The sequence below is a fragment of the Bombina bombina genome, chromosome 7 (genome assembly GCF_027579735.1).
Source record: "Bombina bombina isolate aBomBom1 chromosome 7, aBomBom1.pri, whole genome shotgun sequence".
In the NCBI taxonomy this organism is placed as follows: Eukaryota; Metazoa; Chordata; class Amphibia; order Anura; family Bombinatoridae; genus Bombina; species Bombina bombina.
The window spans coordinates 441,329,134-441,350,967 of NC_069505.1; positions in this window are offsets into that span (position 1 = coordinate 441,329,134).

Below are 21,834 nucleotides of genomic sequence, written 5' to 3' on the forward strand. Positions count from 1 at the left end.
CTGTGGCGGACATTTTCCAAAGTACAGACCTCAGTGAAGGACACCAAGGTACATTTGAAATTAAAAACATTATTTTATAGTGCTGGGTGTTATTATACTGATGCAGATACCACTGATCCTATAACCAGCCCTCCTCGCTATACCCATTTGCCAGTGTCACTACTGTGTCATTATATAGTGCTAGGTGTTATTATAATGATGCAGATACCATTGACCCTATAACCAGCCCTCCTCTGGCTATACCCATATGCCAGTGTCACTACTGTGTCATTATATAGTGCTAGGTGTTATTATAATGATGCAGATACCACTGATTCTATAACCAGCCCTCCTCTGGCTATACCCATGTGCCAGTGTCACTTATGTGTCATAATATAGTGTTGGGTGTTATTATACTGATGCAGATACCACTGACCCTATAACCAGCCCTCCTCTGGCTATACCCATGTGCCAGTGTCACTACTGTGTCATTATATAGTGCTAGGTGTTATTATAATGATGCAGATACCATTGATCCTATAACCAGCCCTCCTCTGTCTATACCCATGAGCCAGTGTCACTACTGTGTCATTATATAGTGCTAGGTGTTATTATACTGATGCAGATACCACTGACCCTATAACCAGCCCTCCTCTGGCTATACCCATGTGCTAGTGTCACTACTGTGTCATTATATAGTGCTGGGTGTTATTATACTGATGCAGATACCACTGATCCTAGAACCAGCCCTCCTCTGGCTATACCCATGTGCCAGTGTCACTACTGTGTCATTATATAGTACTAGGTGTTATTATAATGATGCAGATACCATTGATCCTATAACCAGCCCTCCACTGGCTATACCCATGTGCCAGTGTCACTTCTGTGTCTTTATATAGTGCTGGGTGTTATTATACTGATGCAGATACCACTGACCCTATAACCAGCCCTCCTCTGGCTATACCCATGTGCTAGTGTCACTACTGTGTCTTTATATAGTGCTGGGTGTTATTATACTGATGCAGATACCACTGATCCTATAACCAGCCCTCCTCTGGCTATACCCATGTGGCAGTGTCACTACTGTGTCATTATATAGTGCTGGGTGTTATTATACTGATGCAGATACCACTGATTCTATAACCAGCCCTCCTCTGGCTATACCCATGTGCTAGTGTCACTACTGTGTCATTATATAGTGCTGGGTGTTATTATACCGATGCAGATAGCACTGACCCTATAACTAGCCCTTGTCTGGCTATACCCATGTACCAGTGTAACTATACTGTGTCATTATATAGCGCTGGGTGTTATTATACTGATGCAGATACCACTGACCCTATAACCAGCCCTCCTCTGGCTATACCCATGTGCTAGTGTCACTACTGTGTCATTATATAGTACTGGGTATTATTATACTGATGCAGATACCACTGATCCTATAACCAGCCCTCCTCTGGCTATACCCATGTGCTAGTGTCACTACTGTGTCATTATATAGTGCTGGGTGTTATTATACTGATGCCAGACATCCCAACCTGCAAAAACTCATTTCAGGGAGTTCCCCCACCACCTACCCCCCCCCCCCCGAAAAAAAAAAGTATGGAAAAAAATTATATGTGCAATAAAAATAATCTCCCAAAAAAAAACCATTCAAAACACCATTTTTTCTATATATATACAAATCAATGTATTATACATTCATGTGTATATATGTAGAAAAAATGGTGGTGATAGACTAAACTACTACTGTATATATATATATATATATATATATATATATATATATATATATATAATAGTTCCCCTAAAGTGTGACTCTTTATTAATATATATATATATATATATATATATATATATATACATAGTTCCCCTAAAGTGTGTGACATTATATAGCGCTGGGTGTTATTATACTGATGCAGATACTACTGATCCTATAACCAGCCCTCCTCTGGCTATACCCATGTGCTAGTGTCACTACTGTGTCATTATATAGTGCTGGGTGTTATTATACTGATGCAGATACCACTGATCCTATAACCAGCCCTCCTCTGGCTATACCCATGTGCCAGTGTCACTACTGTGTCATTATATAGCACTGGGTGTTATTATACTGATGCAGATACCACTGATCCTATAACCAGGCCTCCTCTGGCTATACCCATGTGCCAATGTCACTACTGTGTCATTATATAGTGCTGGGTGTTATTATACTGATGCAGATACCACTGATCCTATAACCAGCCCTCCCCTGGCTATACCCATGTGCCAGTGTCACTACTGTGTCATTATATAGCGCTGGGTGTTATTATACTGATGCAGATACTACTGATCCTATAACCAGGCCTCCTCTGGCTATACTCATGTGCCAATGTCACTACTGTGTCATTATATAGCGCTGGGTGTTATTATACTGATGCAGATACCACTGATCCTATAACCAGCCCTCCCCTGGCTATACCCATGTGCCAGTGTCACTACTGTGTCATTATATAGCGCTGGGTGTTATTATACTGATGCAGATACTACTGATCCTATAACCAGCCTTACTCTGGCTATACCCATGTGCCAGTGTCACAGGGTCATCCCTATTTCTAGTGTGACCCTGCTACCTGACACCACCATCCTTTATTCTGGTGTGACCCTGCTATCTGACACTACTACTGGTGTGACATTTGTACCTGACACCACCATTCAATATTATGATGTGACTCTGCTACCTGACACCATCATCCCTTATTCTGATGTGACCCCTGTACATGACACCGCCATCCCTTATTCTGATGTGACCCTGCTACCAGACACCACCATCCTTTATTCTGGTGTGACGCTGCTACAGACATTTCCATCCCTTGTTCTGATGTGACACTGCTACCTGACACCACCATCCCTTATTCTGGTTTGATCCTGCTACCTGACAGCACCATCCTTATTCTGGTGTGATCATGCTAACTGATACCACCATCCCTTATTTTGGTGTGACCCTGCTACCTGACACCACCATTCCTTATTGTGGTGTGATTCTGCTACCTGACACCACCATCCCTTATTGTGGTGTGACCCTGCTAACTGCCACCACCATCCCTTATTCTACATCATCCCATATTATGATGTGACCCTGCTACCTGACACCACCATCTCTTATTATGGTGTGACCCTGCTACCTGACACCACCTTCTATTATTCTACACTACTTATCTAGTATGACTCTGCTACCTAACACTACCATCCCTTATTCTGGCGTGATCCTTGTACCTGACAGTACCATCCCATATTTTGATGTGACCCTGATATCTGACACCACCACTTTATATTCTGGTGTGACTCTGCTACCTGACACTACCATCTCTTATTCTGGTGTGACCCTGCTATCTGACACCACCATCCCTTATTCTGGTGTGACTCTGCTACCGGACAATGCCATCCCTTATTCTGGTGTGACCCTTGTACCTGACACCACCATCCAATATTATGATGTGAGCCTGCTACCTGACACCACCATCCTTTATTCTGGTGTGACTCTGCTACCTGACACCACCGTCCCTTATTCTGGTGTGACCCTGCTACTTGACACTGCCACCCCTTTTTCTGGTATGACCCTGCTACCTGACACCACCATCCCATATTATAATGTGAGCCTGCTACCTGACACCACCATCCTTTATTCTGGTGTGACTCTGCTACCTGACACCGCCATCCCTTATTCTGGTGCAGGGATAGGCACAGACAAAGACTGTGGCGGACATTTTCCAAAGTACAGACCTCAGTGAAGGACACCAAGGTACATTTGAAATTAAAAACATTATTTTATAGTGCTGGGTGTTATTATACTGATGCAGATACCACTGATCCTATAACCAGCCCTCCTTGCTATACCCATATGCCAGTGTCACTACTGTGTCATTATATAGTGCTAGGTGTTATTATAATGATGCAGATACCACTGATTCTATAACCAGCCCTCCTTGCTATACCCATATGCCAGTGTCACTACTGTGTCATTATATAGTGCTAGGTGTTATTATAATGATGCAGATACCATTGACCCTATAACCAGCCCTCCTCGTTATACCCATATGCCAGTGTCACTACTGTGTCATTATATAGTGCTAGGTGTTATTATAATGATGCAGATACCACTGATTCTATAACCAGCCCTCCTCTGGCTATACCCATATGCCAGTGTCACTACTGTGTCATTATATAGTGCTAGGTGTTATTATAATGATGCAGATACCACTGATTCTATAATAAGCCCTCCTCTGGCTATACCCATGTGCCAGTGTCACTTCTGTGTCATTATATAGTGCTGGGTGTTATTATACTGATGCAGATACCACTGACCCTATAACCAGCCCTCCTCTGGCTATACCCATGTGCCAGTGTCACTACTGTGTCATTATATAGTGCTAGGTGTTATTATAATGATGCAGATACCATTGATCCTATAACCAGCCTCCTCTGTCTATACCCATGAGCCAGTGTCACTACTGTGTCATTATATAGTGCTAGGTGTTATTATAGTGATGCAGATACCATTGATCCTATAACCAGCCCTCTTCTGGCTATACCCATGTGCCAGTGTCACTACTGTGTCATTATATAGTGCTGGGTGTTATTATACTGATGCAGATACTACTGACCCTATAACCAGCCCTCCTCTGGCTATACCCATGTGCCAGTGTCACTACTGTGTCATTATATAGCGCTGGGTGTTATTATACTGATGCAGATACCACTGATCCTATAACCAGGCCTCCTCTGGCTATACTCATGTGCCAATGTCACTACTGTGTCATTATATAGCGCTGGGTGTTATTATACTGATGCAGATACCACTGACCCTATAACCAGCCCTTGTCTTGCTATACGCATATGCCAGTGTCACTACTGTGTCTTTGTTTAGAGCTAGATATTATTATACAGATGCAGATACACATTCAGTATTTCACTCAGACTTTATTCCATAACTTATCACCCAATATCGCTAGCAGTCTCTTGACAAGCCACTAACTTTATTCACACTACATGTTTTTTATTCCTATTATTAATTCAGAAAGAAAAGATATACTAAAGTTGTGGTGGACACTGCAAGGGCTAGTCACGGACACCTGTGTCCGTGTATGGACACCTGTGTCCGTGTACGGACACCTTGCCTATCCTTGTTCTGGTGTGACCCTCCTACCTGAAACCGCCATCCTTTATTCTGATGTGACCTTTGTACCTGACACCACCATCCCTTATTCTGGTGTGACTTTGCTACCTGACACCACCATCCCTTATTCTGGTGTGACCCTGCTACTTGACACTGCCACCCCTTTTTCTGGTATGACCCTGCTACCTGACACCACCATCCTTTATTCTGGTGTGACCCTGCTACCTGACACCGCCATCCCTTATTCTGGTGTGACCCTCCTACCTGAAACCGCCATCCCTTATTCTGATGTGACCTTTGTACCTGACACCACCATCCCTTATTCTGGTGTGACTTTGCTACCTGACACCACCATCTCTTATTCTGGTGTGACCCTGCTATCTGACACCACCATCCCTTATTCTACACCATCTTTTTTCCTGGTGTGACCCTGCTACCTGACACCACCATCCTTTATTCTAGTGTGACCCTGCTACCTGACACCACCATCCTTTATTCTAGTGTGACCCTGCTATCTGACACTAGCATCCATTTTTCTGGTGTGACGTTTGTACCTGACACCACCATTCCATATTATGATGTGACTCTGCTACCTGACACCACCATCCCTTATTCTGGTGTGACCCTGCTAACTGCCACCACCATCCCTTATTCTACATCATCCCTTATTCTGGTATGACTCTGCTACCTGACACTACCATCCCTTATTCTGGTGTGATCTTTGTACCTGAAACTATCATCCCATATTATGATGTGACCCTGCTACCTGACACCACCATCTCTTATTATGGTGTGACCCTGCTACCTGACACTACCTTCTTTTATTCTACACTATCCCTTATGTGGTGTGACTCTGCTACCTGACACTACCATCCCTTATTCTGGTGTGATCCCTGTACCTGACAGTACCATCCCATATTATAATGTGACCCTGATACCTGACACCACCATTTTATATTCTGGTATGACTCTGCTACCTGACACCACCATCTCTTATTCTGGTGTGACCCTGCCATCTGACACCACCATCCCTTATTCTGGTGTGACTCTGCTACCGGACATACCATCCCTTATTCTGGTGTGACCCTTGTAACTGACACCACCATCCCATATTATGAGGTGACCCTGCTACCTGACACCACCATCCTTTATTCTGGTGTGACTCAGGTAGCAGGGTCACACCAGAATAAGGGATGGTGGTGTCAGGTAGCAGAATCACACCAGAATAAGGGATGGCAGTGTCAAGTAACAGGGTCACACCAGAATAAGGGACGGTGGTGTCAGGTAGCAGACACCGCCATCCCTTATTGTGGTATGACCCTGATACCTGACTCCGCCATCTCTTATTCTGGTGTGACCCTCCTACCTGACACCGCCATCCCTTATTCTGATGTGACCTTTGTACCTGACACCACCATCCCTTATTTTTGTGTGACCCTACTACCTGATATCACCATCCCATTCTGATGTGTCCCTGCTACCTTACACTGCCATCCTTTATTCTGATGTGATCCTGCTACCTGACACCGCCATCCCTTATTGTGGTGTTACACTGATACCTGACACCACCATCCCTTAATCTACACCATCCCTTATTCTGATGTGACCCTGCTACCTGACACCACCATTCCTTATTCTGATGTGACCCTGCTAACTGACACCACTATTCCTTATTCTGATGTGACCGTGCTAACTGACACCACCATCCCTTATTCTGGTGTGATCCAGCTACCTGACACTACCATCCATTATTCTGATGTGACCCTGCTACCTGACACCACTATCCCTTATTCTGGTGTGACCCTTCTACATGACACCGCCATCCCTTATTCTGATGTGACCCTGCTACTAGACACCACCATCCCTTATTCTGATGTGACCCTTGTACATGACACCGCCATCCCTTATTCTGGTGTGACGCTGCTACAGACATTAGTGAAAAAAACAGGTGTAGAGTGAGTGCACCAAGAGATAAGAGAGTACAATTAATTAGTTATGCTACAACCCAAAAAACGACAATTGTTCCTCCAAACGATTGTCAAATAAAACGAAGATAGGGCAAGTATGGGGAGCTATTTGGTATCTAAAATAATTTATGAGAAAAAAATGTGTAGGTATTTACGGCTAGATTTAGAGTTTGGCGTTAGCCGTCAAAACCAGCGTTAGAGGCTCCTAACGCTGGTTTTGGGCTACCGCTGGTATTTAGAGTCGTGTAGGTAAGGGTCTAACGCTCACTTTCCAGCTGCGACTTTTCCATACCGCAGATCCCCTTACGCCATTTGCGTATCCTATCTTTTCAATGGGATCTTTCTAACACCGGTATTTAGAGTCGTGGCTGAAGTGAGCGTTAGAAATCTAACGACAAAACTCCAGCCGCAGCAAAAAGCCAGGAGTTAAGAGCTTTCTGGGCTAACGCCGGTTCATAAAGCTCTTAATTACTGTGCTCTAAAGTACACTAACACCCATAAACTACCTATGTACCCCTAAACCGAGGCCCCCCCACATCGCCGCCACTCTATTAAATTTTTTAACCCCTAATCTGCCGACCGCACACCGCCGCCACCTATATTATCCCTATGTACCCCTAATCTGCTGCCCCTAACACCGCCGACCCCTATATTATATTTATTAACCCCTAATCTGCTCCCCCCTGCCACCTACCTACAATTATTAACCCCTTATCTGCCGACCGGACCTCACCGCTACTATAATAAAGTTATTAACCCCTAATCCGCCTCAGTAACCCTATAATAAATAGTATTAACCCCTAATCTGCCCTCCCTAACATCACCGACACCTAACTTCAAGTATTAACCCCTAATCTGCTGACCGGACCTCACCGCTACTCTATTAAATTTATTAACCCCTAAAGCTAAGTCTAACCCTAACACTAACACCCCCCTAAGTTAAATATAATTTTTATCTTACAAAATAAATTAACTCTTATTAAATAAATTAATCCTAATTAAAGCTAAATACTTACCTGTAAAATAAACCCTAATATAGCTACTATATAAATTATAATTATATTGTAGCTATTTTAGGATTTATATTTATTTTACAGGCAACTTTGTATTTATTTTAACCAGGTACAATAGCTATTAAATAGTTAATAACTATTTAATAGCTACCTAGTTAAAATAATTACAAAATTACCTGTAAAATAAATCCTAACCTAAGTTACAATTAAACCTAACACTACACTATCAATAAATTAATTACATAAAATACCTACAATTATCTACAATTAAACCTAACACTACACTATCAATAAATTAATTACATAAAACACTTACAAATAAATACAATTAAATAAACTAACTAAAGTACAAAAAATAAAAAAAGAACTAAGTTACAAAAAATAAAAAAATAATTTACAAACATTAGAAAAAGATTACAACAATTTTAAGATAATTACACCTACTCTAAGCCCCCTAATAAAATAACAAAGCCCCCCAAAATAAAAAAAATGCTCTTTTACCTTACCAGCCCTTAAAAGGGCCTTTTGCGGGGCATGCCCCAAAGAAAACAGCTCTTTTGCCTGTAAAAAATAACATACAATACCCCCCCCAACATTACAACCCACCACCAACATACCCCTAATCTAACACAAACCCCCCTTAAATAAACCTAACACTAAGCCCCTGAAGATCTTCCTACCTTATCTTCACCACACCGGGTATCACCGATCGGTCCAGAGGAGGCTCCGAAATCTTCATCCAAGCCCAAGCGGGGGCTGAGGAGGTCCATGATCCGGCTGAAGTCTTGGCCCAAGCGGGGGCTGAAGAGGTCCATGATCCGGCTGAAGTCTTCATCCAAGCGGGAGCTGAAGAGGTCCATGATCTGGCTGAAGTCTTCATCCAAGCGGGAGCTGAAGAGGTCCATGATCCAGCTGAAGTCTTCTATCAAGCGGCATCTTCAATCTTCTTTCTTCCGGATCCATCTTCATCCCGCCGACGCGGAACATCCTTCTTCACCGACGACTTCCCGACGAATGACGGTTCCTTTAAGGGACGTCATCCAAGATGGCGTCCCTCGAATTCCGATTGGCTGATAGGATTCTATCAGCCAATCGGAATTAAGGTAGGAAAATTCTGATTGGCTGATTGAATCAGCCAATCAGATTCAAGTTCAATCCGATTGGCTGATTGGATCAGCCAATCAGATTGAGCTCGCATTCTATTGGCTGATCGGAACAGCCAATAGAATGCGAGCTCAATCTGATTGGCTGATTGGAGTAGCGGTGAGGTCCGGTCGGCAGATTAGGGGTTTATACTTGAAGTTAGGTGTCAGCGATGTTAGGGAGGGCAGATTAGGGGTTAATACTATTTATTATAGGGTTATTGAGGCGGGAGTGAGGCGGATTAGGGGTTAATACATTTATTATAGTAGAGGTGAGGTCCGGTCGGCAGATTAGGGGTTAATTATTGTAGGTAGCTGGCGGCGACGTTGTGGGGGGCAGATTAGGGGTTAATAAATATAATATAGGGGTCGGCGGTGTTATGGGCAGCAGATTAGGGGTACATAGGTATAATGTAGGTTGCGGCTGTGTACGGAGCGGCAGATTAGGGGTTAAAAAAAATATGCAGGTGTCAGCGATAGCGGGGGCGGCAGATTAGGGGTTAATAAGTGTAAGGTTAGGGGTGTTTAGACTCGGGGTACATGTTAGAGTGTTAGGTGCAGACTTAGAAACTGTTTCCCCATAGGAAACAATGGGGCTGCGTTAGGAGCTGAACGCTGCTTTTTTGCAGATGTTAGGTTTTTTTCCAGCTCAAACTGCCCCATTGTTCCCTATGGGGGAATCGTGCACGAGCACGTTTTTGAAGCTGGCCGCGTCCGTAAGCACCGCTGGTATTGAGAGTTGCAGTGGCGGTAAATTATGCTCTACGCTCCTTTTTTGGAGCCTAACGCAGCCATTCTGTGAACTCTCAATACCCGCGGTATTTAAAAGGTGCGGGGGAAAAAAAGCCAGCGTTAGCTACGCGGGTCGTTACCGACAAAACTCTAAATCTAGCCGTGTGAAAATAATTACTTGATTTTTAAAGAGTAACGCAAGAAAGTGCAAATATTTTTGTGTGCAAATTGGAAACGTGTTTTATTATACACGTGGAAAAAATTATAAGTGGAAAAGAATATATTAAATATTTATAAATGGGAAATAATGAAGGTAATACAACTTGTAGTGTGAGAGAAGAGCTTCTGATCGTGTATTTAAATGAAGTGAGGATTGTACCTTGAAAATTGCAACATTTGTTGAAATAAAAAATAAAAAATATATAAGTTGTAACCAATAGTATACAAATGACATAATTTTATTATATACAATGATAAGATAGAAATGGCTCAAGAGAAATTGATAATACTATAATATACAAACAAATTACGAATTAATAAACTCTATTAGAGTAAATCACACTGCAGTGGATATAGATTTTCATAAAATGTATTGTTAAAAATGTTGTTTAAACATGCGTGTATTAAAAAGTTGATACACAGCGGGTAAAAAACTGTTGATAAAAAATATATATGAAGAGAAATAACAATATAAGTTGATAAGGTGCTAGCAAAAAAATCTTTTTTTGAACAGTAACCAAGGTTCCAAAAAAAAGGCTTATATAAGCTATTTAAATTAGTCGTTCTAAATTCTTTGATACGATCAATGATTTTGATGCTGTACTGTAAGTTCTATTCTTATTTCTCGACTTAGGTATAAGCTGTGTTAGAGTTCAGACTGGTTTACTCACGGTTACAACAAGATGACAGATTGGTGTTTCAGGGTTTGTTACCAAATGGATGATGTGATATCCTGTAACCTGATTGGCTGTGTGTGTCCGGCCTTTATAGTACTAAGTAGAAGTTATAGTACAAAGTAGGAAAACGTTATTAGCAATTGCTGTTGTCTTCCTCTGGTTACAATCCCAAGGCTAATAGTATTAGCTAATTTGTCCTGAGAGGGAGCAATAGTTTTCTCTTGTAAGGTGTATCCAGTCCACGGATTCATCCATTACTTGTGGGATATTCTCCTTCCCAACAGGAATCTGCAAGAGGATCACCCACAGCAGAGCTGTCTATATAGCTCCTCCCCTAACTGCCACTCCCAGTCATTCTCTTGCAGCTCTCGACAAGGGAAGTAGCTAGAGAGATGTGGTGAATTAGTGTAGTTTATCTTCAATCAAAAGTTTGTTATTTGTAAATGGTACCGGCATTGTACTGTTTTTTTACCTCAGGCAGAAATTAGAAGAAGAATTTGCCTGAGGTTTTTGATGATCTTAGCAGGTTGTAACTAAGGTCCACTGCTGTTCTCACACATAACTGAAGAGTATGGGGAAACTTCAGCTGGGAGAACGGCCTGCAAAATTAACTGCCCTGAGGTATGTTCAGTATATTATTTTCTAGAGGATGATAAGAACTAGAAAATGCTGACAGTGCCTGATATAGTTAAGGTAAGCCTGATTGCAGTGATTTAATAAACGACTGGCATCATGCTTGCAGTAAAGGGTAATTTTCATATTACTTTATATTATGACTTAGTATGTAAAACGTTTGCATATATATAAAGAACGTTTTTTACTGAGGTGATAAATCTTTATTTGGGGCCTAGTTTCCACATGGCTGTTATTTTACTCCTAGGAATTGTTTTTTAAGGCCCTCTGACTTTGAGTGCATGGTGGGAGGGGCCTATTTTCGTGCTCTAATTGCGCAGTTGTTTTTACATTCTGAGACATCCAGCTTCCCTGAAGGAGTCCCCTGACATATTGGATCTCTGTAAAGGGTTTTTGTGCCTACAAAAGTCGTTTTATGGGAAGGTAGGAGCCACAGTAGAGCTGTGGCAGTTTGCTTGTGACTGTTATAACGGTTTTTACCGTTTTTTTGCTTAGTTTTTTAACCTGAGGGGTTAATCATCCATTTGCAAGTGGGTGCAATGCTATTTTAGTCTGTTATACACACTGTAAAAATTTCATAGAGTTAACTGCTTTTTTCACTGTTTTGCAGTTTTTATGTTTGTTTTTTTTCCCTTAAAGGCACAGTACCGTTTTTTATATTCTGCTTTTTCACATTAATTAAAGTGTTTTCAAAGCTTGCTGGTCTCATTACTAGTCTGTTAAACATGTCTGACATAGAGGAAACTCCTTGTTCATTATGTTTAGAAGCCATTGTGGAACCCCCTCTTAGAATGTGTACCAAATGCACTGATCTTACTATAAGTTATAAAGATCATATTCTGGCTTTAAAAGATTTATCACCAGATGAAATTGACAAGGGGGAAGTTATGCCGACTAACTCTCCCCACGTGGCAGAGCCTTTAACTCCCGCTCAAGGGGCGCCAAGTACATCTAGCGCGCTCATTGCGTATACTTTACAAGACATGGTGGCAGTTATGAATCATACTCTTACAGAAGTATTGTCCAAACTGCCAGGGTTACAAGGAAAGCGAGACAGCTCTGGGGCTAGAACAAATACAGAGCTCTCTGACGCTTTAGTAGCTATGTCTGATATACCCTCACAATGTGTAGAAGCCGAAGAAGGAGAGCTTCTATCTGTGGATGATTTTTCTGAATCAGGGAAGACACTTCAACCTGATTTTGATATGTCTACATTTAAATTTAAGCTTGAACACCTCCGCATGTTGCTCAGGGAGGTTTTAGCAACTCTGGATGACTGTGACGCCATTGTAGTCCCAGAGAAATTGTGTAAATTGGATAAATACTATGCAGTGCCTGTTTACACTGATGTTTTTCCAATACCTAAGAGGTTTTCAGAAATTATTACTAAGGAATGGGATAGACCAGGTGTACCGTTCTCTCCCCCTCCTGTTTTTAAAAAGATGTTTCGAATAGATGCCGCTACACGGGACTTGTGGCAAACGGTCCCTAAGGTGGAGGGAGCAGTCTCTACTCTAGCGAAGCGTACAACTATCCCTGTCGAGGACAGTTGTGCTTTTCTAGATCCAATGGACAAAAAATTAGAGGGTTACCTTAAGAACATTTTTATTCAACAAAGTTTTATTCTCCATCCCCTTGCATGGATTGCCCCTGTCACTGCTGCTGGGGCCTTCTGGTTTGAGTCTCTAGAAGAGGCTCTACAGGTAGAAACCCCAATGGATGATATCCTTGACAAGCTTAAAGCTCTTAAGCTAGCCAATTCAATTGTTTCTGACGCCATTGTTCATTTAACCAAACTAACGGCTAAGAACTCAGGTTTTGCTATTCAGGCGCGTAGGGCGCTATGGCTTAAATCCTGGTCAGCTGACGTTACTTCAAAGTCTAAGCTTCTCAACATTCCCTTCAAGGGGCAGACCCTATTCGGGCCTGGACTGAAGGAGATAATTTCTGATATTACTGGAGGAAAAGGTCACGCCCTTCCTCAGGATAGGTCCAACAAATTAAGGACCAAACAGTCTAATTTTCGTGCCTTTCGAAACTTCAAGAGTGGCGCAGCTTCAACTTCCTCTAATACAAAACATGAGGGAAATTTTGCCCAGTCCAAGCCGGTCTGGAGACCAAACCAGGCTTGGAACAAAGGAAAGCAGGCCAAAAAACCTGCTGCTGCCTCTAAGACAGCATGAAAGATCAGCCCCCCGATCTGGTAATGGATCTAGTAGGGGGCAGACTTTCTCTATTCGCCCAGGCTTGGGCAAGAGATGTCCAGGATCCCTGGACGTTGGAAATCGTGTCCCAGGGATAGCTTCTGGACTTCAAAGCTTCTTCCCCAAAAGGAAGATTTAATCTCTCACAATTATCTGCAAACCAGATAAAGAGAGAGGCATTCTTACATTGTGTATAAGACCTCCTAGTTATGGGAGTGATCCACCCAGTTCCAAAGGAGGAACAGGGGCAAGGCTTCTATTCAAATCTGTTTGTGGTTCCCAAGAAAGAGGGAACCTTCAGACCAATCTTAGATCTCAAGATCCTAAACAAATTCCTCAGGGTCCCATCCTTCAAGATGGAGACTATTCGAACCATCCTACCTATGATACAGGAGGGTCAATATATGACTACCATGGACTTAAAGGATGCTTATCTGCACATTCCGATACACAGAGATCATCATCGTTTTCTCAGGTTCGCCTTCCTAGACAGGCATTACCAGTTTGTGGCTCTTCCCTTTGGGTTAGCTATGGCACCAAGAATCTTTACGAAGGTTCTGGGGTCACTCCTAGCGGTCCTAAGGCCGCGGGGTATAGCAGTTGCCCCTTACCTAGATGACATTCTAATACAGGCGTCGAATTTTCAAATTGCCAGGTCCCATACAGACATTGTTCTGGCATTCCTGAGGTCGCATGGGTGGAAAGTGAACTAAGAAAAGAGTTCTCTATCCCCTCTCACAAGAGTTTCCTTCCTAGGAACTCTGATAGATTCTGTAGAAATGAAGATTTACCTGACAGAGGCCAGGTTGTCAAAACTTCTAAATTCCTGCCGTGTTCTTTATTCTACTTCTCGCCCTTCAGTGGCTCAGTGTATGGAAGTTATCAGCTTAATGGTAGCGGCAATGGACATAGTGCCGTTTGCCCGCCTACATCTCAGACCGCTGCAACTCTGCATGCTCAGTCAGTGGAATGGGGATTACACAGATTTGTCCCCTCTACTAAATCTGGATCAAGAGACCAGGGATTCTCTTCTCTGGTGGCTATCTCGGGTCCATCTGTCCAAGGGTATGACCTTCCGCAGGCCAGATTGGACAATAGTAATGACAGATGCCAGCCTTCTGGGCTGGGGTGCAGTCTGGAACTCCCTGAAAGCTCAGGGCTTGTGGACTCAGGAGGAGACACTCCTTCCGATAAACATTCTGGAACTAAGAGCGATATTCAATGCTCTTCAGGCTTGGCCTCAGCTAGTTGCAGTCAGGTTCATCAGATTTCAGTCGGACAATATCACGACTGTAGCCTACATCAACCATCAAGGGGGAACAAGGAGTTCCCTAGCAATGTTGGAGGTTTCAAAAATAATTCTATGGGCAGAGGTTCACTCTTGCCATCTATCAGCTATCCATATCCCAGGAGTAGAGAACTGAGAGGCGGATTTTCTAAGTCGACAGACTTTTCATCCAGGGGAGTGGGAACTCCATCCGGAGGTGTTTGCACAGTTGATTCAACTTTGGGGCAAACCAGAACTGGATCTCATGGCGTCTCGTCAGAACGCCAAGCTTCCTTGTTACGGATCCAGGTCCAGGGATCCCAAGGCAGCGCTGATAAATGCTCTAGCAGCGCCTTGGTCTTTCAACCTGGCTTATGTGTTTCCACCGTTTCCTCTGCTCCCTCATCTGATTGCCAAGATCAAGCAGGAGAGAGCTTCAGTGATTTTGATAGCACCTGCGTGGCCACGCAGGACTTGGTATGCAGATCTGGTGGACATGTCATCCCTTCCACCATGGACTCTACCGCTGAGGCAGGACCTTCTACTTCAGGGTCCTTTCAACCATCCAAATCTAATTTCTCTGCGTCTGACTGCTTGGAGATTGAACGCTTGATTTTATCAAAACGTGGTTTCTCTGAGTCGGTCATTGATACCTTAATTCAGGCTTGAAAGCCTGTCACCAGGAAAATCTATCATAAGATATGGTGTAAATATCTTCATTGGTGTGAATCCAAGAGTTACTCATGGAGTAAAGTCAGGATTCCCAGGATATTATCTTTTCTCCAAGAAGGATTGGAGAAGGGATTGTCAGCTAGTTCCTTAAAGGGACAGATCTCTGCTCTGTCTATTCTTTTGCACAAGCGTCTGGCGGATGTTCCAGATGTTCAAGCGTTTTGTCAGGCTTTAGTTAGAATCTAGCCTGTGTTTAAACCTGTTGCTCCGCCTTGGAGTTTAAATTTAGTTCTTAAAGTTCTTCAAGGGGTTCCGTTTGAACCTCTGCATTCCTTATATATCAAGCTTTTATCTTGGAAAGTTCTGTTTCTGGTAGCTATCTCTTTGGCTCGAAGAGTTTCAGAGTTATCTGCCTTGCAGTGTGATTCCCCTTATCTGATCTTCCATGCAGATAAGGTAGTTTTGCGTACCAAACCTGGGTTTCTTCCTAAGGTGGTATCTAATAAGAATATCATTCAGGAGATTGTTGTTCCGTCACTGTGTCCTAATCCTTCTTCAAAGAAAGAACGTCTTTTACACAATCTTGACGTGGTTCGTGCTTTAAAGTTTTATTTACAAGCTACTAAAGATTTTCGTCAAACATCTGCATTGTTTGTTGTCTACTCTGGACAGAGGAAAGGCCAAAAGGCTTCAGCAACTTCTCTTTCTTTTTGGTTAAGAAGTATAATCCGCTTAGCTTATGAGACTGCTGGCCAGCAGCCTCCTGAAATAATTACAGCTCATTTCACTAGAGCGGTGGCTTCCACATGGGCTTTTAAAAATGAGGCTTCTGTTGAACAGATTTGTAAGGCGGCGACTTGGTCTTCGCTTCATACTTTTTCTAAATTCTACAAATTTGATACTTTTGCTTCTTCGGAGGCTATTTTTGGGAGAAAGGTCTTACAGGCAGTGGTGCCTTCCGTTTAAGCGCCTGGCTTGTCCCTCCCTTCATCCGTGTCCTATAGCTTTGGTATTGGTATCCCACAAGTAATGGATGAATCCATGGACTGGATACACCTTACAAGAGAAAACAAAATTTATGCTTACCTGATAAATTTATTTATCTTGTGGTGTATCCAGTCCACGGCCCGCCCTGTCATTTTAAGGCAGGTGTTTTTTATTTTTAAACTACAGTCACCACTGCACCCTATAGTTTCTCCTTTCTCTTGCTTGTCTTCGGTCGAATGACTGGGAGTGGCAGTTAGGGGAGGAGCTATATAGACAGCTCTGCTGTGGGTGATCCTCTTGCAGCTTCCTGTTGGGAAGGAGAATATCCCACAAGTAATGGATGAATCCGTGGACTGGATACACCACAAGAGAAATAAATTTATCAGGTAAGCATAAATTTTGTTTTTATAGCTTGTTAGTGAACAATGTCTTGGTGGTTTTTCACAGCTCAGAATCTGCTAGAGAGACAAAGTTAATACCTTCATAAGGTTTATGAATGTGCCGGTTTTATAGGAACTTTAATTGTTGAGGCTTTTATTTTCAGCAATCCAGACGATCTGGATTAAATTGAAGTCTGCAAGCAGGATAGGTTTCCAATTTTAGAAGGCTTCCACTTTATTAAGGTCTGCAGAGATGCTGGCTCTTTAAGGATTTGTGTTTTTTCAAAGTCCAAACGATTTGGAAAAAGAATAGAATCCTCCCAAACTGCAAGAGTTCCGCCTTTGTAAGGTTTTTGCAGGGGTGCCGGTTTTGCGGAGCGTTTTTGTGCATATAGGATAGCTACGATAGTTAGGTTGCTGTGTACCTAAAATGGGTATTTCAGGTTGCTTGGTAGTAGAATTGGGCAAATCTACGCGTTTCAGCCGTGGCCTTTATCAAGATGCCCAAAAGGTCCGTTGCAGTGTTAATTTAGTCGACTAAAACTAGACTAAAATGACTATAAAACTAAAGAAATTCTAATGACTAAAATACGACTAAAACTAAAATGACATTTTAGTCAAAAGTCTATGACTAAAACTAAATCAAAATGACATTTTAGTCAAAAGACTATGACTAAAACTAAATCAAAATTTGCTGACAAAAACATTTTCTGCAAGTTGTTATAATCAATCCATATTCAATTACTGCTCTTTTGTAAAATTTACGAAACTTCATTTTATGAAATTTTAAGCTAAAGACATGTTATATACCACAACAGTTAAATCTGTTAAATCTGTATTGCATGTTCAAACCTTAATACCATAAAAGAAAACAGGTTAATAAACCTTTACTCCAGGAGTATATAATGAGTTTGGAAGTTCTAGAGCAGTGCTAATATTGTTGCAGAAACGTTTTTGAATCTGTGAACAATCAATTCCTATAGAAATAAGCATAAACCACGAATATGGGTTTAAGTTATGCTGTGCCTGTGCTAGCTGCAGAAACTTTTTGTTGTGTTGAGTTTCTTGATACTTGTTTTAATTAATAACAGAGAACTGTTAAAGTTTTTATATTGGGTAATATGTTCAATACAGCCAATAAAGTTTTTTTTTTTTTTTTATATTTTAAAGTTGCACTTCTGTTTGTTTATGAAACTTGGTTTTATTTAATTTTAAGTTTAATAAAGATGTTACATATCACAACGGCTAAATCTGTGTCTGTATTGCATGTTTAAACCTTAATACCATAAATATTAACAGGTGTTATGTTTACTCCTGGAGTTTGCAAATGATAGAGAAATGCTTAAATAATGCATTACACTTTAACTAAACTCCTTAGATTTTAGTTGACTAAAATCTACTGGAGATTTAGTCGACTAAAATGTATTGGAGATTCAGTCGACTAAAACTAGACTAAAACTAAAACAATTCAGATGACTAAAATATGACTAAAACTAAAATGGCATTTTAGTCAAAAGACTAAAACTAAGACTAAATTGAAACTTGCTGTCAAAATTAACACTGGTCCGTTGGTAGTCTTTTTAAAGGAGTGGATAGTGTCCTATTGGTGGAAATTGGTTCAGGCTCTAGCCTATCGGAACAGTCCGTGGTTAATTATACATCAGGTGAGAAAGTTTCACAGGTCCATAGTCAGCTTGTAACATATAGCAAGTCTTAATTACTGGCAATATTTTGTTGTCATGATGTAATTCAACAATTAGGTTTATGATCATTCTCTTGAATGAATGAATTTAAAAGAATCTAAAAAACACAACTTGTGAGCTTATATTTATGTAAATTATTAAGTAAGTGTCAGTTTGATGAAAACGGGAGTATTATTACATGAACCTGAATCAGTTTTTAAAACATTCTTTAAGGAAAAAAATTATGTGAAGAATGGAGTGTAACATTTAGTTTTTCATGTGTTCATAAATACTATTTTAAAAGTCTAAGCTAATATTTTAAATAGTGTCAAATATCGGATTGGCTAAGTGAATAGGATGTGATTTGTAAAGGTATTGAGTGAGGATTAACCCCTAAATAGTTATACTTTTGTTTCTTTAAAAATCCACAATAGATTGGATATGCCTAAGTATATTTGTCTAAATAATAACAGTGTGTTGCAGAGTGGGTAAAATTTTTATTAAAATCTATTTTTGTATATAAAAATTTTGAAAATAAACATATATGAGAGGGTTGTTAATATTGGTTATTTTATCAGTATAAGTTAAGCATAAGAATAAATAAAATAAAAAGAGGGGAAAATGTGCAAATAGCACATGTGTGCAAAAGAGATGTCAATTTATGTTAAAAAAGGAACTAAGTGTTATGTGTTAGTTATTTAGAGGTCTCTAGATAGTAAAAAATGAGTTAAGGATAGACGGTATTTGATGGAATATTATCTTAAATGGTTTTTATAATTTTATTAAATTAATACTGTTTTTAATTTTAGAAAAAGGGTCTATTAGTAGGAATATGGATCTAATAATTTTAGCTGGTTTAAAATATGTCCTGTGTTTAAAGATGGATGAAATGTATCATATTTGGAGTAGGTGAACTGGAGAAGTCTTTTATTTATTTTAAGATCCCATATAGAGTTGTAAAAAATGAGAATAATTTAAATTAGAAAATTTAGGTCAAACTCGTTGTTGAGTCCCTGTGGATACAGGGTTTTGAAAGTGTAAATATATTCTGCTTCTTTCCTTAGTAGGAGATTTTCTATGTTACCTCCTCTTGGATTTAAGAAAACCTTTTTCACTCCCCAAAATTTCATATGATTGGTGTTACCTTTGTGGTGTTCTGTGAAATATTTATATTAGTTAGTGTTTGTTGCTTTATGTTCAATCTGGTTGAGATGTTCTCTTATCCTATCTCTTAGCATTCGGGTTGTTTGTCCGAAATACTGGTGGCCACATAAACATTGAATGCAATAGATTACATTTCTGTCAGAACATCGAATAATTTCTTTGATGTTAATAAAATTGTCATTATTATTAGATTTAATTATTTTAGTTTTTGTGCTATGTTTGCAGGACTTGCATGACAGACAAGAAAAAAAACCTTCAATCTTTTCTTTCTTAAGATTAGTTATTGAGGGATCAGAGTTTTTGGAATTTTTGAACTCGCTAGGTGAAAGTATATTTTTTAGATTCTTTGCCTTTTTAAAAATTATGTCTGGTCTATTTTTTACTCTGTGTCCTGAAATTTGATCTTGTTGTATAAGATGCTGATGTTGCGAGCTATATTGTGTTATGAATGGAATGAAAAAGGGGTCTTTAGTTCTGAGTTCAGAGTATATTTTGGGTTTGGGATTGAGTATAGTGTCTCGGTCCATTTCAAGGACTTCTGTTCTTGTTTTTTCTAAAAATTGGGGGTTATAATATTTTTCTTTGAATCTTTTGGTTAATATATCAGACTGTTGTGAGAATTGATTAAGGTCAGAACAATTTTTTCTAATTCTTAGGTATTGTCCTTTTGGGATGTTTGACTTCCATTTAGTTAAATGACAGCTGTTATTGTGAATGTAATTATTGTCATCGTTTTTTTAAAAAAAAGTGGTTTTAGGTTTTAATTTCTCCTTCAACAATCTCTATCTCAATATCTAAAAAATGGATTAGATTAGTAATATGTTCATAAGTGAAGCTTAGCCCTAAAGGATTTGAGTTCATATCCTCTATAAAAAGTTCTAATAGATCCAAATCACCTTTCCATATGATAAAGAGGTCGTCTATATAATGAAAATAGTGCACAAGGTTCGCCCCCCACTGGCCTCCATTAATGAAAATGTTCTCAAAGTAACCCATGAAAAGGTTGGCATAGCTGGGGGCGAACCTTGTGCCCATCGCCGTACCTTTTTGTTGCAAATATATATCGTCATTGAAAAGAAATTAATTATTATACAGGATAAAATTAATGCAGTCTAATATAAATCTGTTTTGTTCTGAATGTAGGTTAGGGTCTTGATCCAGATAGTGTTGGGTTGCTATGAGGCCTTTTTGATGGTCTATGTTAGTATATAAGGAATTGACATCACATGTCACTAACCGATAGTTATCTTTCCATGATGTGGTTCTTAATATATTAAGCAATTGGGTAGAATCTTTTAGATATGAAGGAAGTTGTACGACATAATTTTGCAGAAAAAAATCAACATATTGGGAAAGGTTTGAAGTTAATGATCCTATGCCTGATATAATCGGGCGTCCAGGGGGTTTAGTGAGATGTTTATGAATTTTGGGAAGGATGTAGAATGTTGGTGTGATAGGGTTTTTATATTAAGAAAATCAAATTCATTTTTTGTTAATAATCCTGTATTGAGAGCTTCTTCAAGTAATGCTGCTACAGACATTGCCATCCCTTGTTCTGATGTGACACTGCTACCTGACACCACCATCCCTTATTCTGGTGTGATCCTGCTACCTGACAGCACCATCCTTATTCTGGTGTGATCATGCTAACTGATACCACCATCCCTTATTTTGGTGTGACCCTGCTACCTGACAGCACCATTCCTTATTGTGGTGTGATTCTGCTACCTGACACCACCATCCCTTATTCTGGTGTGACCCTGCTAACTGCCACCACCATCCCTTATTCTACATCATCCCTTATTCTGGTATGACTATGCTACCTGACAGCACCATCCCTTATTCTGGTGTGATCCTTGTACCTGACACTACCATCCCATATTATAATGTGACCCTGCTACCTGACACCACCATCCCTTATTCTGGTGTGACTCTGCTACCTGACACTACCATCCCTTATT